The sequence below is a fragment of the Hypanus sabinus genome, chromosome 29 (genome assembly GCF_030144855.1).
Source record: "Hypanus sabinus isolate sHypSab1 chromosome 29, sHypSab1.hap1, whole genome shotgun sequence".
In the NCBI taxonomy this organism is placed as follows: Eukaryota; Metazoa; Chordata; class Chondrichthyes; order Myliobatiformes; family Dasyatidae; genus Hypanus; species Hypanus sabinus.
This window is the reverse complement of record NC_082734.1, coordinates 22,291,910-22,297,784: the sequence shown is the minus strand read 5'-3', so window position 1 is coordinate 22,297,784 and position 5,875 is coordinate 22,291,910. Positions and strand designations below refer to the sequence as shown.

At 47.1% G+C, this 5,875-nt stretch overlaps 1 non-coding gene across 1 annotated transcript; it reads right to left on the bottom strand.

The window, feature by feature from the left end:
• Nucleotides 1–5,156: 5,156 nt before the first annotated feature.
• On the bottom strand, nt 5,157–5,249 carry LOC132383307 (small nucleolar RNA SNORD88). The gene has a single exon (XR_009508624.1). It is a non-coding gene; the product is annotated as a small nucleolar RNA SNORD88 (small nucleolar RNA).
• Nucleotides 5,250–5,875: the final 626 nt, after the last annotated feature.

Below are 5,875 nucleotides of genomic sequence, written 5' to 3'. Positions count from 1 at the left end.
GCCCTTCATCAGGACTGGAAAGGAGGAAGTCAGAGTTAAAAGGTGGGGGAGGGGGAGGAAGAAGTAGGTGATAGATGAAACTGGGAGATGGTATGAAATAAAGAGCTGGGAGGTTGATTAGTGAGAGATAAAGGGCTGGAGAAGGGGGAGGGGAGAATCTTTTGGGAGAGAACAGAGAACCCTGGAAGAAAGGGAAGTGGGAAGAGCAGCAAAGGGAGGTGATGGGGCAGACAAGTAGATAAGGTGAGAAGGGGAAATGGGAATGGTGAAGCAGGGCACATTACCATAAATTTGAGGAATTGATGTTCACACCAGCAGGTTGGAGGATACCCAGGTGGAATAATAAGGTATTGTTCCTCCAACCCATGGCCTCATCATGGCAGTAGCAGAGACTATGGACTGACTTGTCAGAATGGGAGTAGAATTGAAATGGGTGGCCACAGGAGATTCCACTTTTTGTTGTGATGTGAAGGGGTCCCAGTCCACATAAGGCCTCATTGATATACAGGCCACACCAGATTCTGTTGGGGTGTATCCCAACTGTCTCATAGGTGAAGTGTCACCTCACCGAGAAGGATTATTTGGGGCCCTGAATGGTAGCGAGGGAGATGTTGGGGCAGGTGTGGCATTTGTTCCACTGGCAAGGATAAGGGGCTGGGTAGGTCAGTGGGGATGGATGTGTCTGTGTGTGTGTTTTGGGGGGGGGGGGAGAAGAGAATGGAAGAGGGAAAGATGTGCTTGGTGGTGGGACCCCATTGGAGTTGGCAGAAGTTATGGAGAATTATGTACTGGGCATAGAGACTGGTGGGGTGGTAGGTGAGGACAAGAGGAACACTTTTCCTGGTGTGGCAGACACATGCAAAATGGAAGAGATGTGGGTAAGGACAGTGTTATGGTGGAGGAAGGGAAGACCCTTTCTTTTAAGGGCATCTCAGTTGTTCTGGAATTAAAAACCTCATCCGAGAGCAGATGCAGCAGAGATGGAGGAACTGAGAAGGGAGCGGCTTTTTTGAAAGAGACAAGTGGAAAGTAGTCCAGGGAGCTGTGAGAAATCAGTGGGTTTATAAAAGGTATCAGTAGACCGTCTCAAGAAATGGCCAGATTGAGAAAGGGGAGGGTGGTGTCAGAAATGGACCAGGTAAATTTGAGGGCAGCATGAAAGTTGGAGGCAGTCAATAAACTCAGCATGGGTGCAGAAAGCAGCACCAATGCAGTTGTCAGTGTAGTCAGAAGTGGTGGGAAGTGATGGCAGTTTAGGCTTAGAACATCAGCTATTCCACGTAGCCGACAAAAAGGTAGGCATAAATAGGACCAATGCAAGTGCCCATGAAAGTTTGGGTTTGAAGGAATTGGGAGGAACCAAAGGAGAAATTGTTTAGGGCGAGAGCCAATTCCACCAGATGGAGTGGTGGACGGCAACTGGTTGGGTCTGTTATCAAGAAAGCAGAGAGCTTTAAGGCCCTCCTGATGGGAGATGGAGGTGTACAGAGAATGAATATCCATAGTGAAAATGAGATAATCGCAGCCAGGGAACTAGGTCATTGAAAAGGCCAAGAGCATTCAGGATCAAGATTAGCAGTTTTATCTGTTTAGAGGCCTCGTTTTGTAGGAAAAGTGGTAGGCTACTTTTCAAATTGCATTTAGGCTCATTGGCTGGAAGGACCCATAATTGTACTAACTATAAAATTAAATTTGCTTTAAGTGCAGGGGAAATGAACAGCTTAGTCACCAGAGAGCACCCACTTGCAAGAATGGGAGAAAGTGGCTGTCTGGTGAAAGACAGCCAAGTCTCATTATGAGGAAGCTGGAGACCACCCCTGCAGAAATAATCACACTCCAGCGAGTTACTGAAGTTCACCAACAGTGCTACCATACAATCCAAAGCAACGTGGATAACTTCTCAACGTAATGCTGACTCCACAACCTATGCACTCAGTTTCAATTATATTTTTTCCCACAAATTCTATTTTATTTCTTGTGGATACCTACAAGGTTAATCTCCAGGAACAATGTGATGACATACACAAAAAACTGAAGAAATTGTGAAATCTGCATGTTACCAAGAAAATGAATATGGTGACATGTTCAAAGTATAGTACTGTACTTATTGAACTACATGACTGGAAGTTGCAATTTGGGGGGGGGGGTCACTCAAAGTGCTCCCCAGTGCACTCTGGCAGAGAGGGCTTGAGTAAACTCACAAGAGAAAATCTGCAAAAGCTGGAAATCTATGTAACACGAGATGAAGGAACTCAGCAGGTAATATCTATGAAAGAACAGTTGATGTTTCAGCCAGGGACCCTTCATCAGGACTGATTCAACAGGTTCACTAGTTGACTTCAGAGATGAGGGGATTAGACTACGGGGAGAGATCACCAGGGACTGGTGATTTTAATTCCCCCCAACACAGGGTGATGAATTAGCTGCCAGAGGTGGTAAGCTATTACAACACTAAGCAACAATTGGACAGGAACTTGGATAGGAAGTGAGTGGACTCTGAGCTGAACATGGATAATTGGATCAGTCAGCATGAATGAAGGGGTTTGTAACAGCCCATTTGTTTCCAATAACAAACATCAGGAGTGCACTGCCAAACCCACCACTACACCTTGAAATGTACCCAGTTCACTGATGGTTAAAATGCAAGAAAAACAAAGACCAAATACATTTTTAAATAGTTTATTAAAATACAGTAAGACACTCAAAAGGCACTTGATCTGAGAACAACTCTTCAATGCAAAACCATCCTTTAGGGTCAACTCAAGAGGAAACTGCCACAGGCAATTCCATGCATAAAATCCCGTAACAGCCCATCACACAGTAGCAAGGATCCTCCACTCGGAGAAACAGTAATCCTTACAGCCCAGTGGAGATCTGTATTCCTACACATTCTGTCCCAGAGCCAGCACCCTAGCCTAAGATTCCAGGTCAGTGACCAACTGCTTCCCTTGGGAGGGAGGGGAGGGGGCAAGGTCACTCAGGGACACATCACCTACACCAATCCCCTCAATTCTATCATCCAGATTATCCCTACCCCCCCATTACCAATCACACTTTGGGAGATTGGTGCAAAAAGCTCAATGTCAGATCAGCCATCAATTTCCCAGCAAAATGGTGTAGCATTTCAGCTCCAGAAACCTGGGTTCAATGTAACCATTGTCAGTGTAAAGAGTTTGTACATTCTACCCATGACTGTAGGTTTCCTCCCACATTGCAAAGGCTACAGGCCACATGCGCAGTCCACAGCGGCCTTGGAGGAGTTTCGAGACCGTTGGGCTCCGCGGGGTGTAAATGCCATCGTGGATAGGGATGGCAACATTCTGGTGTAATGTCTATTGTCTATTTGTAGTTCAGTAATTGTGTTTGCCACTGTTTTGTATATATTGTATAGCACCAAAATTTGTAATAAAGGATTTTGTAATAAAAAAATGGATATAATTGGGCAGCACAGCTCATTGGGTCAGAAGGGCTTACAACCATGCTGAATCTCCAATACTAGACAAATACCCCAGAGACTGTTTGAGGCAACTTTTTATTCTTTTCTCACTTCTCTAACATTGTGTGCCTGTGCACTACTGTGAAACTGGCATTTCCTTTGGGATCTACCTTGTAAAATTACAATTTACAATCTGCCCACCCAGATAAATGTGCAAGATCAAAAGCCACACATTCAAATGGTCACTAGTAATAAAAACGACTGGTCTCAAATGTTTCATTTTCTGTCAATGACCAACAATCTGAAGATGTGCTGGGGGGCAGTACATGCCCATTAACTTACTGATCCTAACTTGTGGACCTTTTGGAATGGGGGAGAACCCAGAGGAAGCCTGTGCAGCCACAGCAAACACTCCTTGCTGACAGTGACAGAAATTAAAGTCCAGTGACGCCATTGCACTAAGTGCTAACACCACTGCCAGTTGGGGCCTAGAACCTGTCCTGCCCTCACTGCTGTCAGTATTGAGCACAACTTCCCATCATTAGCTCCAGTACCCAATGCTACTAAATCTCAGACTGACGCAGCCCCAGCTGCTGTGACATGGCAGAGCAGAAACAAAAGTGTAAACCATCTTCCTGACCAGTCTGCAGGACAATAGCCGTTTGATTCTGTCATCTCAAGTCCAGCTGTGGGACTGGTAGAGCTGAGAAAACTTTTCCCCAGGAGTAATGGTGGTGGGGGAATATAGTGGTGAAATCCGCAGCAAGTGAACTTACAGCCAGACATCACAGCCACAGTTCCCAATTCAGATCTCCTTTCAATCTACAAGAGATGAAAAATAGATCAGATTAGTTATTGTGCAGTAATCTCTACATTAACCTCCCAGTTAACAGAACAAATACTGTGCAGTTTATTCCAAGCCACCCCAACAATACATTATGAAATGAAGAAAGCACAACAGTGGTGGAGGCAAATACAATGGGGTCTTTTAAGCTGCATTTAGGTATGGAGCTTGGTACAATAGAGGGCCATAAGTAAGCCTGGTAATTTCTAAGATAGGGACATGTTTGGCACAACTTTGTGGGCCAAAGGACCTGATATGAAGAAACCAATGGAAAACAAGAGCAAAGTACAGGAGGCACCCAGGTCAGACAGCCTCTATGGAGGAGAATAAAGTGTCAACACTTGGACCACAATTCTTTCAGGTCCTGTTTATTTCTAAACCCTCCTCTCCCTCCCCCCCATAGAGGCCACCTGATCCAAATTCCTCCAGCACATTGCTCACATCTCCTTAGTCTGCGAGTGCTTCCTCATTTCATGATGAATTATTGGGATAGCTTGAAGTGTGTCAGGGTCATCCCCCAGAGTCTGGGGCCAACATAGAATGCCCAAAACTTAACCCACAGGATGTGGGAAGAAACTGGAGCACCCACTCAATCATGGTGAGAACGTACCAACTCCTTACGGGCAGCACTGTAGCCATAAATAGCATTACCCTACTGTGCCACCACACTTTCACTTTATCCTTTAGTTCATGCTTAAACCACAACCCAAGTAAAAGAGAAAGAACGCTATAAACATGCCATTATTGTATCTGCTGTTTGTCATCTCTACACTCTGATCACCCGATTAGGCAATCTTTTAGCACTGTTATATATTAGACCTAATTGTGTAGACACATTTATATATTTAGGTCTATCGGAGGCAGAGCTCCTGCCAGTCCTCACTCAGGCACCCAGCATGTCAAAGTCACTGAGTAGCACGTTTGTCGCTCATATACACTCGGAGCCCAGTGCTAACATCACGGTGAGGACCGGCCTCGGAGCAGAACACAAGCCCCGACCCACGGTCACCGTACCAATCCCCATGTCTGCACTTACCGGCTGTGCAGGCCGCTCTTCCTTCCCACGGCTCCCACACGTGGTCCGCCCCGCAGGCCGAGCGGCGTCTCCCAGCCCGCCGCAGGGAATCCGCAACATCGTCGCGGCCTCGGTGGCAACGGTGTCTGCAGCCCTTTCGGCCCATCCTGTCCGCGCCAGCCCACGCGGCTAACCTGCTCCCCAGCAAAATGACTCGGCCGACACTCCCCCAGACTTCACTCCTCACCCGCATACATACTGGGGGAGGGGGCGGGATTAAGAGGGGCTTACCAAGACAACACGGCCCGAAGCTTGCACCGCACACCCACCCACTCTATACACCCAGGGACTCACGGTCAGTCTCCATTCACCTCCTCAGGCCTGGACTATGGCTCAGTATTCTCCCCTATGGCTCTCCTTCGCACCCCTTCCCTCCTCTCCGCCAGAAAATGTAGCCTTTCCCTTACTATCCTCCACCACCACACATTCCACCTCCCCCCAGCTATGGACTCCCTCTTCCCCTACCTCCTCCTTCAACTCCCCCACCCTTTACTTCCTGCCACATGGTCTCATTCTCCCC